The sequence below is a fragment of the Schistocerca gregaria genome, chromosome X, assembly GCF_023897955.1.
Source record: "Schistocerca gregaria isolate iqSchGreg1 chromosome X, iqSchGreg1.2, whole genome shotgun sequence".
NCBI classification, from domain to species: domain Eukaryota; kingdom Metazoa; phylum Arthropoda; class Insecta; order Orthoptera; family Acrididae; genus Schistocerca; species Schistocerca gregaria.
Genome location: NC_064931.1, coordinates 482,269,044 through 482,290,210, shown reverse-complemented (window position 1 = coordinate 482,290,210; position 21,167 = coordinate 482,269,044). Strand labels below are relative to the sequence as shown.

General features: G+C 39.2%; 1 protein-coding gene across 3 annotated transcripts in view; it reads left to right on the top strand.

Annotated features, from left to right (window-relative positions):
• The window catches only part of LOC126298945 (uncharacterized), an 828,858-nt gene that overhangs the window by 772,827 nt on the left and 34,864 nt on the right, over positions 1-21,167 (top strand). The gene's annotated exons all lie outside the window — the stretch shown is intronic.

The window sequence follows — 21,167 nt, the reverse complement described above, 5'->3', positions numbered from 1 at the left end:
GTCATAAAAAAACAGACGAAGACAGAAAATGCTTTACTCCCCATTTTACTATTAATTCTATGAAAAGAAGTGATGGGAAAGTTGTTAAATAGGGCATACTTACACATAAGCCTGGTGCATACAGTTTTCTAAAAAGAGAGCAATGTGCACTATTACACAATTTCATGTTCTACTTGATCATTTTCTAAAGTGCAACAGTGCGGCAGCTGATGATTATCGTTCAGATGTATGTTGAAAGGCCTCAGTTGTTACTGATACCAGTTTTGTTGCAGCAGTCCGAACCAACCATAGTTAGTAGATGATAGTGTGTTTAGTGTGCCTTCGAACCAGTAAACAAAAGCAAATGTAACCCACTTAGTTAAAAATCACAGAAATTTTGTATGTATTTGAGTTTTAAGTGGTTTTAATTTGATGATACGTTCAACGAAGCTCCTCTGTTACAAAACACACAGCAGCTATGGCATATATCATTATTATTGCATGTACTTAAAAGCCTCTTTGCTACCAATAAAAATGAATATTTTCTTAGCTGAAAAGTTTGGTTTTTCCATTTAACACATCGTCAGTAGTTGCATTTTTGTCTCATTTCTGCCTGCTCATTTTTCATTAGCTGCAAATATGGATTTGAAATACCTTTAATAATTATAAAGCACTTATGAACATTGTGACAAAAGAAATGCAGTATTAAAATCAGATCTACTTCATAAAGTTTACACAACAATGAATAAATTGCCAACAATGCCTTCTTCATTTTTTTACTTTTCACGAAAATATCTAATTTAAATCTTAAAAATGGAACTACCAAAAGATTACATGCTGGGACAGATTGCCACAAGGCTGTCAGTTTCACCTGAACTGCCTCCAACACATTTGTCCATCCTTGATTGTTCATATTCATCACCACTTGAGTGAGTGAGCTGTGCCCACATTAATAATTATATAAATTGATGGCAACTTCCATGATGCCATCATTTGTCCAATACAGTTTCTAAGCATTTCACCTTATTATGACACCCTGTCCAGGACTGTGCAGTGATGGATTGAAAGGGAGCATCTACCCAGTTATATTGTGTTCCCAGAAATGTCTCTTAATTTTTGAGAAGGTTTGGCGAAATTCATTCCTGAAACCATTTTTTGAAATTAATAGAATTCATTTGGCCATAGTAGCTGCTCTGTGTAGATCTAGCCCAGAACTGTAGCTGAGTTTATCTTAGAAACACATTTTTGGAACCATACTTGCAACTGTAAGTCCTTCTAAAGCACTTCTCCGTGCTGTAACACTATCTATTTATTTGTGTTGCCAGCATTTTACACACAACATTGTTATTCAACTGTCTCTTTCATCTCCACTAGGAACTGGGAATACAATTCTACAATGTCTTTATGTTCTGTTAACACAGGTAGTTTGCTTTGCACTTTTCTTCACAAGAAACCCATTGACTTTAGTACTGCATCTCCATCTAATCTTTTCTTGTAACACAGGCAACAGTTTCCTGATGCACAGTATAACTTTCTGTATGGAATAAAATTCATCAATGAAATCTTGTATGACATGCGTGTTAAAGTCATCTAACTTGTATTTTTCCATCAACTCTCCTAAGGAAAGAAAATGGAAGAGACCCTGAAGATACAGTGAAACCGTTGTACACTAAACCAATTAAAAGTACTATATATCTCACAATCTATGCAATATATAGTTGTACTTCTCTTCAAAGTGATTTGGCAATACTCTAAAATGTATTCCAGACTGTCTTGAGCACAAAAGCATTTATTTCGTTGGTAACCAGTTTTGGTCAGTGTTTTACCATCCACAAACCTTCATACCAAGGTCAGGCAGTTGATGTTCATGGAGTTGAAACACCCTCTCCATTCATCGCCACTATCTACCATCATGTTATGAGAGTCTGACAATGGTCAAACACTGACCCAAACTGGTTATCATCAAAATAAGTGTTCTTGTTGTCGAGACTGTGTGGTATCCATTTTAGAGCACTTTTAGCCAGACTTCTGTTTCTCAATGAGAAATGTTCTAAAAAATTACTGATTTGGCTGTAATCAAATACACACGTTAAAATAATTCTCATGGATAGAAAAGTTTATTGAAGACTGTGAAATAGAAGAATTACCTAAACTAACCTCTTCTTCTTTCCATGCATTACTGGTGATTCACCAGGAAGTGTATTACTGAGCTTCAGGAGCCTCTTCATGCTGGCCATATTTTTTTATTTTGTAGACAACAGCTCCCTTTCTAGACATAGCAAGTGGCTGTAGTAGCTTGTTCTGCTCCTTCACAGTGTCACAGCATGTTACCACATTTACCATTATTCTGTGACCTTGGCTCTGAATCATAGCTGCCTTTCCATGAATGGGAGTGGAAGGATTTGAAGCTGTTACCCTGCATGAAGCAGCATCAGACTCATCAGCAGATTACTTACATGTTACAACTTGTCACAGTGGAGTTAACCTGGAAAAGATATTTCTACAACAACATCAGCATACTAGTAAATGTTGTTTGAAGCTAAGGAGTAAAAGAGTGAATATTGTTCGAAAGCCATACACAATCTTTCAACTTGTAATAAAACAGCAACTTCTATCAGTCATCATGCTATGGCTCTTTGGAAAGTGAACAAGTAGCCATGTAAGCTTTGTGAATCATAGTTACATCACCGATTATCATCTCCTAATTGCAAATGAAGAAATAAACCATATTGAAGTATGTCAACAGAAATGAGAGTTTTAGGTAATATTCTATTATCTGTTTGAGCAGCTATGGATAAATTGTGAAATATAGTTTGTTATAAAGAGTTTTTGCCTATTGGAAGTCACTACTCGCTACAGTTTAATAAAAACCATCCTTGTAAAAACAAGACTTGAAAAAAGACTTTAAAGAGTAACATGTTTCAGAAACAGCAAAATATAGGCGTTAAATCTATATTGCCATTAATTGAAAACTGATTTGGTCAACAGTATTATGTAATGTGATTTTATTTATTTTTACCTTGTAAAGAAGGAATCAATTCTGGATATGTCGCAAAGACTGGTTTAACATGTCCCTGTGTTTTAGTCATAGTTCTACTTTTATAGTCTCTGGTCTTTACTACATGCTTTTTGTATTTATGAACATTAATATAAACTTACAGATTTAGACCTCTTGTTATGTTCTTAAATAGTCTTGCTGCATGCTCTAACATTCTTCATCAAATGGTGAACTGTAAAAAAGGTTGCTAAACCCTTATCCAGCTATCTAATAGTGTTCACATATTCACTGATAATGAGAGAGTCGAGGTTTGTGACGTATACATTCATGCTACCACACATTTATAGAGAAGACAGGCATATTACTGTAGTGATGCTTGTGTTTAAGAACTTAAACCAAGAATATTATTTTCTTTTTCTGTGCCTTTTAATGTTGCCAAGATGTTTCTACAGCAGCTTTATTGCATGATGTCAATGTTTTAACACACTTTCACATAAAATGTGGGATACGGGCATCAGCTTAAACTTTTGCTTCTAGCCTTACACCTAGAATGTTTGCTTTTGTTGTTTGCACAATGGGAAGCAAGATACTTGCATGCTACATACAGAAGGTTTTCTTTGCCGCTTAAACCCTTCGTTATATATCATTAAATTGTATTGAGGTTTGGAGATTTGAGATTATGTGTAAAAGGTGAAAAAGAAAACCTGTTACTTGTATGGATAAGGTTCATATTGTTAATTCGCTAACACCAAGAGCAACAAATACATAACATACCATGGTTAGCACTCTGGACTTGCATTAGGGAGGCCGATGGTCCAAACCCAAGTCCCGCCATCCTGATGTAGGTTTTCCACGATTTCCATAAATTGCTTCAGGCAAATGACATGATGGTTCCTTTGAAAGGATATAGCCAACTGCCTTCCCCATCCTTCCCTAATCCGATGGGACCGATGACCGTGCTGTTCGGTACCCTCCCCCAAATAAACCAACCGACCTTATTTGTTAACCATGGGATGAAGACTATTTCTAAATGCAGAAAAATGAAAAACATAAATAAGAACATGTTGGACATTTTTGTATCAGGCAATGGTTGCTGAAGTTTATAAATTCCCTCTGAATTTATGTTAGTCAGTTAAGGTAATGTCTCTTGTGCATGCTTTTCAGAAGTTTAGCTTGTGTTTTCTTTTATCTTCTATCATTACTGTAAGATGGAGACTTGCGGCTTCATTTTTTTTTCTTCTTCCCTCCTCTGGAGGTACTGGTATCATTTCAACACATTGTAGTTTTATGCTTTCCACCTACTACTGATACATCATCACTGCCCTTTTTCTTTCCTTTGACAATTTGGCAGCACAATTACTTTCCACCATTGTACACATTTCATTTCCTGCAAAATAGACTTGTCTTCAGTTACTGTATATGCTGTGCAAGGCACAGATAACTGAGGTGTAACTTATATAGTAGATTTGGTAGGAAGATAAAATACCTTGTCACTTAATACTTTGTACTTCCTTTGTGAGAACCAGGCATTTTTAAGATACAACTCAACTATACATTATACTTTGAATAGATGTGCAAGTAATCCTCTCATTACGAGTGAAAAATTGGCAGTTGTCACCTGTGTATTGCCTGTAAGCAATATAATTATTTCTTTCATCTGTGATGCTGGGTCAATTGAGTTGTGAATCCTATAGGTGTAACAGGAACCACACATGGAATCATGACTGTAGAGGATATTGGGTTCCTTACCCAATGAATGAATTGTCAGGATATCTCACTATTTTGTCACTTCAGCACATAATTTCATTTTATTTTTATTTTTGTGACGTAATCTGATGAGTCTGCTGACACACATTATAACAATTGATCTAGAAAAATAAAATGCAGCTGTAGTGAGTGCATTATGATAGCTGACTTTTATGAAGCCATTGTTGATCAGTCCAACTGATGTGTTTGCAAGGCCACTTCTTCCTTGGCTACATATCTTCAAGCAATGTATGATACACTGTCGTAGCTGCACCTCAAAGTGGATTACACCTGTCAGTACAGACTATCTGTTTTGTGTCCACACATCCACACTACAATAGCATACCTACTGCCCTGGAGAAAATAAACATTGGTGACTTTTTTGTGCAATGTGTACATAGTTACTAACCAAGACAAAAACATGCCATTTGTAATAGCAACAATTACCAGCCTGCAAATGAAGTGAACACTATTATAATGTTGTTTAGTACACTGTCCCCAGTCGACAATAGAAATATCTGCACTTCTACCCCTGATATCATGTACATAGTCTATTGTGTAGTTGAATGTGAATGACAGCAGACAACAGGAGTAGCTCCCTGACTGTTCACTGATGATTCTGTCTTGTAGGAGTTTGTTTTGTACAAATAGTGGCAACACACAGACCTGGAGGAAGCTAGTTCCTGATGCATTAACTGTTGTTTATCACAAGTGTAAGAGAGTAGACTACTGAAATAATATATGCAACAGAATTCTCTTTGAGCCTCACCCCTCTCTCATCTCTCTTTCCTTATACCCATTTAGACATTCATTCTCTCATTTATTGACTGCTGCCTCCTTTACTCTGTTTTCGTTTCTTTGATGCACAGTACTGCATAATGGGTGTCTAATCATTGGATTGTACACAGTAGTATTAATGTGTGTTACCTCAGTCAGTAAGAACTGACTTTGTGGAAGAAACTAAATTAGTCTAAAGTCCAGATAATCTTTCATTTCATTGCTCCTGGCTTCATTAGTGAGACCACTGTAATAACAATTAGACAATGCTCATTCGTACCCAGTAATGTTAGCTGAAAAAATGATTTGCCTGTTACTGTTAGTCCTACATACTGGTAGAGAAGATTATAATATCTGTTGCTTGAGTTGAGAAGAAAAAATTATAACCTTGCATTGCTTACGTGAAGTATTCATTTCCTGTGCAACTACACCCACAGCTGAAGACACCAAAAGGCATCATCAGCTGGATGCAAATATAGCATCCCAATATTGCTGAGATTATGACTGGTAGTTTTTGAAATATTTTTAAATTTAACTCATTAAGTATTTGTCAATATGAACCAATTGTATGAAGATCATGAAACCCTCGTCAAACACTTTTATGTATTATACACATACTATTAAATGTGTATGCTGGATAGAATTTTCATTGATTGACTTTTGGTGTTGGTTAGAAATCTTCTGGTGGTTGTAACTATTTTTCAACATAATAATATTGTTTAATGCCTGAGAAAATGGCAATTGCTAACCTGTTAGGAAAATGTCTGCCGTGATAGTCTAACGGTTCATCGGAGTTCTTGATCTTCACTGTATACAACAGCAAAAAAACTGAACAGTCACAAATTAGTGTGAGTCTTCAGTCATGGTAAAATCAAATTTAGTCACATTTGGTTTGAAGGTCTTTGTAGAAGCAATTAAAAGATACCACTTAGATTTGTTACAATTATAGCATATTCATATCATGTGAGTACCATTGGAAATTAGGCCTGTAAGAATGCGATACATGTACTAAAACAATATCTCACGGGAGTTGATTTTGTGATAATGGGCACATGTTGCACTAAATGTTGTACCTGTGGCAGTATTATTCATTATTTATAGTGGAAACTTTCCTGAGATGATATTCAATCTGACAACAAAATGCCAAAGGATGAAATGTGTAATACGTTTATGATCATAATTCTGGTATCACTGATATGCATAAACCTTTCATTTATTTTGTATGTCTTATGATGCAACCAGAGGTGCAGCATGAGGATCAGTTGGTTATATTTTCTTAGTATGAGGAAAGGATAAATGTCATTTTCATTTTCTGTGGATTTCCAGAAAGGTGAGTGTTCATAATAGGATGGAGAATTTGCCACACTTGATAGACTGATTTGATTTTGAAAGTGATAACACACTCACATTTTCATATCTTATATACAAAAGTGATTTCAGTAAAAGTCAGTGGGATTTGTCTAAAACCCTTGTTGGAAAAATATAATAGACCTGCTACAGAAAGAGTTCCAGGCAGAGCTCAACATATTAGTAAATTTCTGATTCATTTCATTTGCTTACTGATTTCAGGTAAGTAAACATTAATTTGCTGTAAAATGACAAGGGTGGGGGGGGGGGGGGCAACACAGAAACTTTTGCATATCATGGTTGTCAAATTTGATGTAAAACAATAGTATGTTGAGCTGACTTCTGAGGAGTTGGATTTAATTTTTGGTACTCAGTTTGCACCTTCTGGACAAAAAATTTCTACCCCTGATTTAGCTTCCAGTTCTTCCAATCACAGTGCTATTATGTATGATTTGACAATTTTGGCAGTTTTTATTTTCAGTTTACTCCAAATATAGGAATTTAACTATTAACCACATTTCAAAACATAACGCTTTCCAAAATTACATTTTCATCAGTCTTCATCTCCTGCAAATTACTATTGATTTCTTGGAGCTGTTTGCACTGACACGCTCAAAAATTCTTATGCATGCATGATTTTCATTCCTCTGTACTAAAGGGCTATGAAGTGTCATTCTTTGTTTCCTCTTTTTTACATTTAGTTGTCTAGTTTTTTTGTGTATCTTCATTACTCTTGGTCGTGTACATATTGTTTTATTATTTGAAATTTTCTTAGTTTTGTTTCAGGAATGAATTCATATACATTGAAATATTTTATTGTGTGATGATAAGTCAATGATTATCTGCAAAGTAGTTATAAAATTTTATTGTAATAAAATGGGAAACTTACAAGAACATCATTTTTCGACATAGTCTCCTTGAATTTCAACGCACTTGGTCCATCATTGTACAAGCTTCCTGATGCCATCATAAAAGAAGGTTCTCAGTTGAGCTGCGAGCAAGGAACGCACCACTTCTTTCACTGCTTCGTCCAAGGCAAATCAACGGCCCCTTAATGCCTGTTTTCAATTACCAAACAAGTGATAGTCAGAAGGAGCAAGATTGGGACTATATGGATGATGATCCAGTACTTCAGATTTGAGTTTCTGAAGCGTTTCAGCAGTGTGGGCAGCAGTATGCGGACTGGCATTGTCGTGCAACAACACAACACCTTTTGACAGAAATCCTCGGCATTTGCTTCGAATTGCAGGCTTTAGCCTGGCAGTAAGCATATAACTATAACATAAACTGTTTATTGTTGTGCCCCTTTCCCAATAACGTTCCAGTACTGGACCTTGTGGGTCACAAAAAACCGTAAGCATCAGTTTTCCTGCGGATGGATGGGTCTTGAACTTTTTCATGCACAGCAATTTGGATGTTTCCAGTCCATACTCTGCTGTTTAATCTCCGGCTCATAATGATGGATCCATGTTTGATCACCAGTAATGATCCTGTCTAAGAAGTTGTCTTCTTCGTTACCATAGCGATCCAAATGTTTTTTGCAGATATCCAAGTGTGATTATGTATGCAACCATGAGAGTTGTTTTGGGACTCATCTTGCACAAACTTTATGAAACCAAGTCTGCTGTGGATGATTTTGTAACCAGAACAGTGACTAATTTGCAGACGGTGTGCCACTTCGTCAATAGTTATTCGTCTGTCTAAGAGAATGATTTCACATGAACACTCAATGGTTTTTTCATTTGTGGCTGTAAATGGTCATCCGGTTCCTTCATCACGCATAACACTTGTGTGACCGTTTTGAAATTTTTCAATCTGTTCGTAGACACTCTGTTGTGGCAGAACACTGTTCCTGTACTGTATCGAAAGTCTTCAATGAATTTCAGCCCCTGATATGCTTGCCGACCACAAAAACAGATCACTGAATGTTGCTCTTCGTTGGTGCAAATAGACAGCAGAGCAGTCATGATTAAGAGCATGGCAGTGATAACAAAACTGACCTAGCAGCTTGAAAATTGCAAAGATATAACAACAAATAAATAATGCATGTGTCATCAATGTAAAACACCAGTGCTATCAAAATAAGCAAAAATATAACTAAATTGTGGATAGTAATTGAATTATCCTCATATAAAGTTGTGCCTCCAGTGACAAGTTCAAATGGCTCTGAGCACTATGGGACTTAACATCTGTGGTAATCAGTCCAGTGATAAGTGCTGCGACTTCTTTCTGTGGCTATCTGTGAATCACTATCTGATATTACTAACCATTCTGTCTGCACTAGAACTGCACAAAATATTTCTTAGATTGTGAAACCAGCAGAAAAATTCTACCACCAAATATCCATTCCCATTAGTCAGTAAATTTTCTGCGTCACTGCTAGCTGGCTCCTATGTTGTTCATCATAATTATTAACTCATATAATTTTAAATGAATGGTTCATAATTTCTTCCCCTCTGTAGGTCACATAAATCACATATTTTAAATTAAACTTAAGAACGAGGGGGGGCGGTGGCGGCGGCAACTCTTGTGCCAGAAAAGAAAGTTTTTATCTAGATTCTAAAGATTACACATGCAGGAAAGCAGTAACTATATTGCCTCACAAAAAAAGTGAAGCACCCAGAAGGAAAGTAAGAAGAAAATGAAACTTCATCAGTTCAGAGGGCATGTAATGACATAACAGTGATGATAGAGTGTCAATTTTACAAAGAACTAGACAGTATGACCCTGATCATCAGTATGACATTGTACACTCTACTCTGGGTGCACACATGACTTGGTTGGGAAGTGTGTCATGAAGCAGTTGTATCCTCTCCTGAGGCAAGCTGGCCCACAACTGTTGTAAATGGTCCGTGATACCCTGGATACTGGAACTGGGCTGGAGTTTGCCTCTGACTTGGCCAACATGTTTTCTATCTAGGACAGAAATGGATATTTTGCTGACCATGGGAGTACCTCACTGTCACACAAACAGTTCGTAGAGATGAGTGCCATGTGTGGACAAGCATTGTCCTGATGAAAAACTGTACCACATTACTGTCACATGAGAGGTAATACTCGAGGATGCAGCATGTCTGTGACATCTCGTTCTGCCATCAGAGGTACTTCAATCACTACCAGGCCTGACCAGAAGTCATACCCAATGGCTACTCACACCATGGTGCCAGAAGAAACACTGCTGTGCATTTCTAACATATTGGAAGAATGGGACCTCTCCCCAGGTCACTGACATATTCTGACAGTGGTTGTATGGGATCGTTGGGATTGTACAGAATGATGATCCATAGCTGAATAGTATCTGGTGCTATTCATCAACAGTCCATGCTTCATGGTCTCGGCATCACTCCAGACGTAGCTGTTTGTGTTGCAGTGTTACTTGTCGTGTATATGTGGGATGATAATTTCTTAGTGTGGCTGTTGGTAGTCTCAGACCAATGGTTTAGGATGACACAGAACATTTCACGGGGTCCATTACTTATTTTTAGATGGCAGGTACAGATGTGACGAGGTTATGCTGTGCTTGGTGCGCAGTATGACGATCCTCCCATGTAATAGTCAAGTGTACTTGACTGGAACCTTGACAATGAGTATGCCTGCCCCCAAGTTTTCATGCAGTCCAGCATTTGGCATCTGTAATATCCAAATGCCCTGCAAAACTTTATATTTCACATTTCATTCAGTTAGCCAAGTGGAGACACTCAGGGAGGTGCTGATAATGCCACCTCACATATGTACATGGCATTTCTGCATGTTTCAGTGATCACTCAACATCTATCACTGTTCACATTTCTTATATACCGCACTAGGGCTGGTAACAACACTAAAACACTGCAGTGGCTGTTATACCTGTCAGAGATTTGAACTTGGAACTATTTACGTAACCTGCTAATGGAAGTGTGTGTGTGTGTGTGTGTGTGTGTGTGTGTGTGCACGTGCGCGCACAGTTACATTGGCATCTGGTCATGTCGTCTGTCTTAATGTGTGAATTATGTCATGTATGTTAGGTGGCTGTGGGTGGGTCCCAATGGCATGCCAGCTGCCAAAAATTTGTCAGCATTTTCAGTAGCAACCATATTTAGGAATGTTTTGATTGATACTGTTTTGTGGTGGGCCCAGTTCATTTACATGGAAATTATGTCATTAGTAATGGTGACTTCAATGGGTGAACCATTTTCATCCAACAATTTACCATGTGATAGCATGGAAGTTAGGTTTGGGAAGGACCTGTGATGTACCCTTATCTTTCAGGACAACTCTGTTCCTACAAACAAGAGACTAAAGTAACAAGAGTCTGAGCCAAACATGGTTAACATTTTTGCTTCTCATAATTCTGAAAGATGGTGATAAGTAGAATGTAGACGCATGAAGGTTTTTTTTTGTTTTTAGGCAAAAAGATGTCATGAAGCTATACACAAAAATGAGGAGAATTGAATATTTGAAACGTCTAAATTTTCAGAGTCCTATCAACAAAAACAGTAGTGGGGCATTATATTTTGTAGCAACTGTAGCCTGCCAGTTACCTACTATTCATAGTGTGGAACTATGACATCAAGAGTGCATTGCTACACTTTTGTGTAAAAGGAAGCGAAAACTTACGAAACATGAACACGAAGAATGTTGGCTTGGCATTATTTAAGCAGATTTTCCACGAATTGGTAAAACTATACGAAACCTATGCCATACCGGCTGTATTGACCTTAATAATCGCCGTATTTTTCACCCGTTTTTGCAGAATGTTTTCCTATAAATTAAAAAAAAACTACATACATTCTCTGAAAGAAGCAATTGTTGCTTCAGTATATCGTTAGATAAAAGCTCTTTCAAACTCGTATCATACACGAACAACCTTCCCTATTTCGTACGATCACATTTCTAGAACTTCGTATGATATCTACAACGGTTCTGAGAATATTAAAGTTAACATTTTAGGCAGCTGGCCAACTGTTTCTTTCGTATTTGCCTTTGACAGGGTTGTGGCAGTTAAACACGTGAGTCATTATTTACGACGTATTTGTGCTAATTTCAATCCCTGGGTGTACCAGCTTTTAAGGTAACGACTGGCAAAAGATTATAGCGTGTTTCAAAGGCATTCCTCATAACGTGTTGCACCCTTCATCAGTTTTTCAGTTTTTATGGAAAAATGGTCTGTTTCGTGCCTTCGGCTTGGAAAATTATTGGAAATGTTCGTGATCATCTATCTCACACTCAACAGGTCTGTGACCCAATATGCAATTTTCTTTAACAGTATCTGCAGGAATACAGACGACTTTCTATTAAGACGGTACCATGTAGTCAGTCAGTTTTCTCGGCGTGAGTGAGAAATAACGTGCTCCGAGGTGTTCAGCCGAGATGTTATTCTATTTTTCTGCACTATTTTGATGACCGGCGCAGTCGTCGTCTTTGGGTACTCTGACCTGTGTTGTATGTATGCACGTAATGGAGACAACTGGATCTGAATATTATTCAGAACAAATGGATCATGAACCTCGCCGAAGACTAGGAAGTAAACTATTAAGGTGATGCCAGTTTACGATTTAGTCTCTTTGTGTTCAGAGGACTGAAACTAGTGATTATTTGCAATTAAAAAGTAAATATTAGTTTGCAGGCACTAAAATTGGAGCAAGTATAACTGATTAATTTTCTGAAGCTTTTCATTTTAATCATCGTGTAATGAAACTGGAATTTAAAATGGCCCTGTATAATTATTTCCAACAAATCAGTAGAATTTCAACGTTCTTGCGTGTGAAGCCCTTACTGTCACAAACTTCGCTCCAACAAAATACTAATTAGGTACCTGGGACTGCCTAGAAATAGCCCTAAGCTTTGCACAAAAGTCGTGGAGCGTTATCCTAGACCGACATTCGCTCACTTAAGTGACAGTACCTTCGGGCCATAGCTTATAATGTAGAATTCTAGCAATGACTTATGCTCACATGCGCGAATCCCTTATTTATGTAAGCTGAAATTTTGTTTGAGAGGGTGTAGTTTTGGTGACGGATCATGACTAAACTCGATCACTTTCTCCAGTATGATCCGAGGAGTGTTAATTCTTGACCATAATTGCTTTCAAACCTCTCTTTGGCGCTCTCTGAGCGGAGCACTTGGGCGTCCATTTTCCAGTTAAGTTGTGAAGTGGTTCTCAGTGTGGAGCATATACGTCAGGGAGCTGAGTGCCGCGGTATGCGCGCCGCTGCGCTACTGGGGTACCAATGCAAACAACGTATGTTTGACGGGCCTTTGGAAAACACTTCTTGGGCACACAAGCATGTGTAATGGCCGTCCGCTCGCGGCTTGGGGCACGCTGTTTCCTTGTCCTAATCGCTGCAGCGTAGCTTCTGGCTTTAAATGTCAGTCTCCGCTGCTATACGATCACCCCGGAAAATGTACCATTTCTCTACTAGTTCCTTGGAGTGTAGTGTCGCTTGAAGTCAAGACAGTAATGCAAAGATATGAAGTCCAAGTGTTGGTAGGGCACTTTTCTAACATTTAAAGCGACTCTAATCGTAAGAAAATCTTGAGCTGCAGATGTATGTTGTGAAAGTCTGTGTAAGGTTTGTAGTATACCACAGGCAACCAAAGGCGTACTTCTTTCAATTTAACTGTTTCGTGATGCACTGGGGTTTTTGAATCAATCGCCAGGGCATTGATTTACATCACTCTACCGAGGAAATACACAGTTATATTTCATGGACCATCCTCAAGTGAAAAATGAGAATTTGCTTCCGTTTTCAACATTGTGCCCTTTCATTACTTGATTCGTGTCCTTAATAACATATAGGTGTTTTCCGTTCTTTGTTTCTGATTATTGTGAGCGCAAAAGACAATACTATGTCTGCAGTTTTAGTGATTGTGTACTTTCTGTCGGCTTGTTACCTGAAATGACAATTTCACTGGTCTTCTTAAAGACGATGTGTAATGTGTTATACCCGGCCGGGTGACCGAGCGGTTCTAGGCACTACAGTCTGGAACCCCGCGACCGCTACGGTCGCAGGTTCGAATCCTGCCTTGGGCATGGGTGTGTGTGATGTCCTTAGGTTAGTTAGGTTTAAGTAGTTCTAAGTTCTAGGGGACTGATGACCTTAGAAGTTAAGTCCCATAGTGCTCAGAGCCATTTTGTAACGTGTTCATTGCGCTTATCCTAAACGATGCTTACTTTTTTCCGTCTTCTCGTCCCACAATTACCGGATACTATTACAATCTAAAAATGTGCAGTCAAAACGCTTATTTTTTCACCCTCGCGGTCATAAAACAGTATCTGGTGTATCCAGTCGTGTGAATGAAGGCAGTATAGTATCATCTTGAAAGAGGCAAAACGCTCTTGTGAACAGTGCTTACGTTATTGAATGAATAATCACATAAAATTTTCCAAGTCCTTACCAATCACCTTTACTTTCAGTGCGAGGCAGGACACTGGAATGTATACTGCCGGCAAAAAATCGCGAGACCAAAAAATAATCAAGGTATAGTAACGAAATTTCGATAACGCATCTGTCTAGATAAAATATTTATATTATCAACGTTACAGGATCACAGGTTACTGCAAGCGCGAGATAAGCCATTGCAAATGGGAAATGCTGGTTCGTTAATAACCGGTGTAACCGCGAGAACGTTGTATGCAAGCATGCAAACGTGCATGCATTGTGTTGCACAGATGCCGGATGTCAGCTTGTGCGACGCAGTTCAATGTTCGTTGCACTTGGTCACTACAGGGGCGTTTAATGCTGTATGAGGATGACGCTGGAGTTGTCGTCCGATGATGTTTCATATGTGCTCCATTGGAGACGGATCAGGTGATCGAGCAGGCCAATACAACATGCCAAAACTGCCGATCATGTTGGGTTACAACAGGGTATGTGGGCGAGTATTATCCTGTTGGTAAACAACTCCTGGAATACTGTTCATGAATGGCATCACAACAGGTCGAATCACCAGATTGACGTACAAATTTGCTGTCAGGTTGTGTGGTATAACCAGGAGAGTGCTTCTGCTGTAATACGAAATCTCACCCAAGACCATAACTCTAGGGATAGGTCTAGTGTGTCTATCACGCAGATACGTTGGTTGCAGGCCCACAACTAGCCTCCTAACGGGCACACGGCCATCAATGCCACCAAATTTGATTAGCAAACACAACAGCCCTCCAATAAGCTCTCACTTGACAAAAGTGCAGTCGCAGGTGACGGTGGTTTGGCGTCCGTGGACTGCACGCTACGGAGCGTCTGGCTCAGAGCTGCTCTTGAAGTACCCGATTTGTAACAGTTTGTTGTCACTGTGGAGCCAAGTGCTGCCCAAATTGCTGCTGCAGATGCAGTACGATGTGCCAGAGGCATACTCCGAACACCATGGTCTTACCTTTCGGTAGTCCCCCGTAGTCTTCCGGAGCCCGGTCGTCTTTTGACCGTACATGCTCGTGACCACCACTGCCAGCAATCATGTACATTGGCTACATTCCTGCCAAGTCTTTCTGCAGTGTCACAGAAAGAACATTGAGCTTCTCGTATCCTTATTACACGACCCCATTCAAACTCACTGAGGTGTCGATAATGGCGTCTTCGTCGCCTTAAAGTCATTCTTGATTGACATTAACTCACCACGTTCAGCCTGAAAGACAACTAACGCTCAGAGGGTTTACTTCAAGCGAACCTGATTTGCATCCTCAAAGTGGCGCTACTACCGCCACTCTTACGCGACTGGCGCGAATTTTGAATAGAAGTCTCTCGGAGGTAGAAAAACGCCTACCAACTTTCTTTAATATCGCCCCATTCCTTCTTGGTGGGCAGTGAATCCATGATATCACAGCTCATTGTGGCGTTCTCCACATATCCGTCGCTACGCGATAATGTGCAAGTACACTCCCAAGAATACAATTCACACATTTATCTGTGTCGGTAGTGCAGAATTCGCTCTCCTTGCACTATTGAACCCTTCAGATGCACATAGTTCAGCAGTAACTTTCGCGGCCTCTTATTTGTTCTGGTAATTCCTTTTAGTGAGCCCTGCTGCATCTATCTTTGTTTTACTTCCACAGTAACTTTACAGACGAAGATATTCTTTGAGCTCCAAATGTTTAGATCATGACGTATCCGGTAGCTCTAGATAAACATGGCAGATTTTCAACTGGTGTCAGGGATTATAGCAGAATGGCTGAACATCACGGTAAATCAACATTTTTACCGCTACGACTGCAGACGTGTTGAGGCCTCAGAGCATTTTGAGGCAAGGTAAAGTTAAAGGTGAAAACAGAAGACAACACCACTGCGTTACAACAGAGTCAGAAATAAGATCTGGAAATTTGATGTTTATTTTAGTGTGTTCATTTTATTTTGACAAGTCCCGGTATATCTTCCGCCAATCATTGTGAGTGCAGCTTATTTACTAAATTTTGCTTATTGTATCTTTTAGTAAATTTGGGAAACGAGTGGTTTCTTTTGTAAGAGTCACCAATAAATGAGAGAAATATTTGAAATTAGAGGGAGGAGGGTGATGTTAAAGTTATGATGAAATATGGACTAATTTTCATGTGGTTGGCTTATGTTAGAGATCTTGCACTTAAATACTGTTTTGTAGTGACACACATGTTTATAATCAGATTATTTACCATCTGATGTGTATATTATTATAATTAAATGTTTCACGTTTTCTCAGCAACTGCTCGGTACAAGTCAGCATAACTTCACACCCGGACTCTTTGCGTGACGAACACAGCAGAGAACCTGTACTGTGAGGTTTTGAAATATTGCGGTAGTATTGTTACAGTAACGAAAGTGACATGAAGTTAGGGATTGTGGAGCAGGCTCTGAAAAGGGTTCCACACACTCCTTTGTACAAAGCAACAAATATTATAGCTGTGATGGGACTACGTTGTTAACATCTAATGTTATCGTTTACTGTTGTCTTGGTATTACTGTAACTCAAAACTTACATTTATGGTTCCTAAAAAATGAAGTACTTCACGGTAACTTTCTTTGAAGAAACATTTTTCATTGGATATTTCTTTGGCCGAAATTTAATAGTAGTGATTCTTATCACCAGTGGGTTCTTTTTATGACTAAAGGTAAAGTACAGGGTGTGTCAAAAAGAATCATTCGATTTGGCACGTCTATATTTCCGAAACTAAGAAACACACACAATGAATTTTGTTTTTTGATGAACGGGAAACTCGAAGTTTTATCTTTTCATAGGTGTTCAATATGCCCCTCTTGAAATGCACGGCATATGTCAATGCGGTATTCAAATTATTTATATATGAATATGGTATCTGTTCTTTCGAACTTGTCCGAGACTTCTGTGCGGATGCACAAACAGTGCCCGAACTCTTACGGGAATCGTCTGTCCCCGTTAACGTATATCAAAGCATGTATGCAGCTAAGCGTAGTAATTCCATTGTAATTCAATTTATTCCCACACTGCAGTGAGCATGTGTTGTTACAGCTTTCACAACTGCTGTTATGGGGTATCTCAGTTCTTTCTTTCATTCATTGTTGTTGGTAATGGAGGCACATAAACAGTGTGTCTTAGAAACCCTCATAAGAAATAATCACATATAGTCAGGTTCGGTGACCATGGAGGCCAGTAATGTGAGGCTGAATGATTTAATCGAGTGCGACCTGTCTGTGGCGCCTTGCCACGGTTTGTGCGGCTCCCTCCGTCGGAGGTTCGAGTTCTCCCTTGGGCATGGGTGTGTGTGTTGTCCTTAGTGTAAGTTAGTTTAAGTAAGATTAAGTAGTGTGTAAGCCTAGGGACCGATGAACTCAGCGGTTTGGTTCCATAGAACTTACCACAAATTTCAGTGCGACCGATCCTTCGTTCAGTAATAGTTTGATTTAAAAATTCCTGCTTTGTCAGATGCCAGTGTGGCGATGCCCCATCCTGATGGTAAATTAAGTAGTTCGAATCAGTCTTCATCTGTGGAAAAGAAAGTTTTCAAGCATAACGAGATGCTGTGCTTCCTGTAACAATGTTATCGGCAAAGAAAAATGGACTATACCCCATTTCCTGTGAAAATTCACAAAACTCATTAAATTTTGGAGAATCCCTCTCATGTTGTACAACTTCATGTTGTTTCGTACCCCATATTCTCGCATTATGACAGTTCACCTTTCCATTTAAATGGAATGTTGCCTAGTCACTAAACACTAAGCCTGGAAGAAAACTGTCATCCTCCATCTTGCCAAGAACGAAATTACAGAACTCCACACGTTGTTGTTTGACACCTTCACGAAGAGCTTGCAATAGCTGAATTTTGTATGGCTTCATCTGTAAATGTCGACGCAACACATACCGGACGGACATCGGGGGCGTGTTAAGCTGTCGAGCTTAACGGCGAACGGATTTCTACAGACTCCGTGTGGAACTATGGCGGAGCGCGGCGATTTGCCTTTACACAGCCAACCTGTTTCTCGGAATTGTTCATGCCATCGTCTAATGTTCTGCGCTGTAGGTAGATTCACACCATACCTAGTACGAAAGTCACGCACTGCGTAAAACATAGACCACCACCATTTTTACTAGAACTGAAGTGGGCGCACATTGCTGCTATCTAGTGGAAACCATATAAAAATTTGAGTTTTCTCTTTCCAACAGTACGTTGTTCACGCTTGTATCTCAAATAACATAATAGTTATGATTTTTTTTAAAAAAATAAGGTTATTCTTTTTTATACACGCTGTATATAAAAACAAAGTACATATTTGAAGCCATCATTTTCATTGAAAAGATAGCATAGCAACCAGTCACAGTGTTTCAAGATTATTAATCTAATGGCGATTTACTAGCAACACCTTTCGAGCTATTAGTGCTCATCATCAGGCAGCGAGGTATATAACAAATATTATTTACAGTGCTAATACTGTTAACTAGATTATCGCAAATTTGTTGATCTGTCAGGGTCTTCATCAGGTCTAGGACGTACGTCCAACGCAGTGGACGTATGTGCAAGTGTCATAGCCGGTCCCGGCGGAGGTTCGAGTCCTCCCTCGGGCATGTGTGTGTATGTTTGTCCTTAGGATACTTTAGGTTAAGTAGTGTGTAAGCTTAGGGACTGATGTCCTTAGCAGTTAAGTCCCATAAGATTTCACACGCATTTGAACATTTTATTTTTATCTTTTTTATTTTTTGTGGCAAATCAACAAATCAGTAGTAATGTAGTTAGTAGTATTAGTACCGAAAACCATACTAAAGTTATATTACACCTCGATGCCCGATGAGCACTAGTGGTTCGAAACGTGTCGCTAATAAATTCATGTCGCAAGATTAATAGTCATAAATATTGTGACTGCTTGCGGTATAGACATACTACCGGGGTCGAACAAATAAATGGAAACCCCGTGAGAAATTCGCACGTGAACATAGATCGGATTCTAGGCTAGCCTACAGGATGCAATGTTGTATTTCACAATGAACAGCACGACAATGTCCAATGCGGTTGTGAGTGCATTGTGTCGGAGTTAAGTGAATTAGAACGTGGGAAATTATTGTTGGTGCTTCCATAACAAAGGTAGCCGAAGTGTTCGATGTTCCAAGAGACGCCGTATCGAAGATACATACCGCGTACAGGGAAACCGGAAAAACACAATTCACAATGCGAACGGACGTGTATGTTCAGCGATTGTGGCAGATGGTCATAGAAGACAATTGTGACTAAAAATGAGAAGACGACAGCTACAAAAGTCACTGCGGAGCTGAATGTCGCATTCGCGAACCAAGTCAGCTCTAAAACAACACGAAGGGTGCTCCATAAGCAGAGAACTACAAGGCGAACTGGAATGCTAAAACCACTCGTTACTGTTGCAAATGACCGTAACGGAAAAACGTGGTGCCGAAGTCATAAAACCTGGACTATTGAGCAATGGAAGAAAGTCATTTGGTCGGTCGATTCTTGCTTCACAATGTTTATGACGTCTGGCAGAGTTTACGGGTGATTTGGGCAGCCTGTACCATTTTGGCCGATCGGATCCATCCCATTTTACAATGTTTGTTCCCCAACGGTGGTGATGTGTTCAAAGATGTCAGGGCTCCTGTTCACACAGCTGGAATCGCCAAGGACTGGTTTTGTGAGCACGAAGATGAATTGTTGCATCTCCCGCGGCCACTACAGTCACCAGCTCTCACTGTTATTGATTCATTGTGGCCTACTGTGGTGAGCAGGCTGCACCATAGCTACCCACGTGCATCATCGTTACCTGAACTCGCTACTATGTTGCAGGAAGAATGGTATAATATTCCCTTGAAAGTCATTCAAAATCTGTATTTCTCCTTTTTTAGACGACCGGAAGCTGTTTCGAATACCATCGGGTTTTCTTCACCGTATTAGGCTTGGTAATGGTTGTGTGCTATTCGTGTTTCCATATTTTTGTCCACCCCATGTGTATCCATCATTAAAATACAGGCAGGTAAACTAATTTGCCAAAATGGATAATGATTATGTGTAACACACATCTTTGTACGTTATTTGGTTATGTATTTGTGTGTCTGTTGGTATACGCATACTTTTGGAGCTACATCATCGGAACTTCAAATGAATACACGTTGAAATATTATGGATAGTTAGATTTTGGAGAAAATGTAAAAACGTCATTGGGCCCAAATTTCACTACACGAAGAAAGTTAAATCAAAAGCATGCTTAGTTTCTAGCGACACAGCTGTACCAATAGAAGGAGCTGCGTACACAAGCAAATATTGAGCAAAGGTACATCTAGCAACTGGTTTTCCATGTAAATTCCATTTCACAGTAATAAAAGGATCCACTGACCATGGTGCAACAGCAGTGGGTCTTGCCTGATAGAACAATTTCTGTTTGGTCCGAAACAGTAGTTTATCATTTACAGTGATTCAAATATAGCCAGTGGTGCTGTCAGAGTGCAACTTCAGAGAGGTGAGAACGTAGTTTTTCGCGGCGACAATCTTGGATAAATGTTTCTCGGTTTTCGTACTGTGTCAGTGTTCCATGAATTAATAAAATTCCTTGGGAATGTGGTTGCAGTTACGTTGGTCAGTACGTAGTATGCTTTCAGAACGCAGCACAGAACACCGATGCCACATTAAATATCGCGATTCTGATAGATCGCAGAAAACAGCCATGTGAAGATTAGGTGTCTGAAAAGTTCATTGAATGGTGTCAGAAAATAAAAGAAACTGGACTTCAAAGTAATAACCAAAACCCTCCTGAAATCGGTTCTAAAGCCTTTGTGAAGCAAACGCTTCTTGTGGAATCACATCATTACAGGAGATAATTGGTGCTACCATTACGTACACCAGTCAGTGGCATGCAGTTGATCGTTGTCCCCGTCTACCTCGGATAGAAATCCTTGATGACTAAGC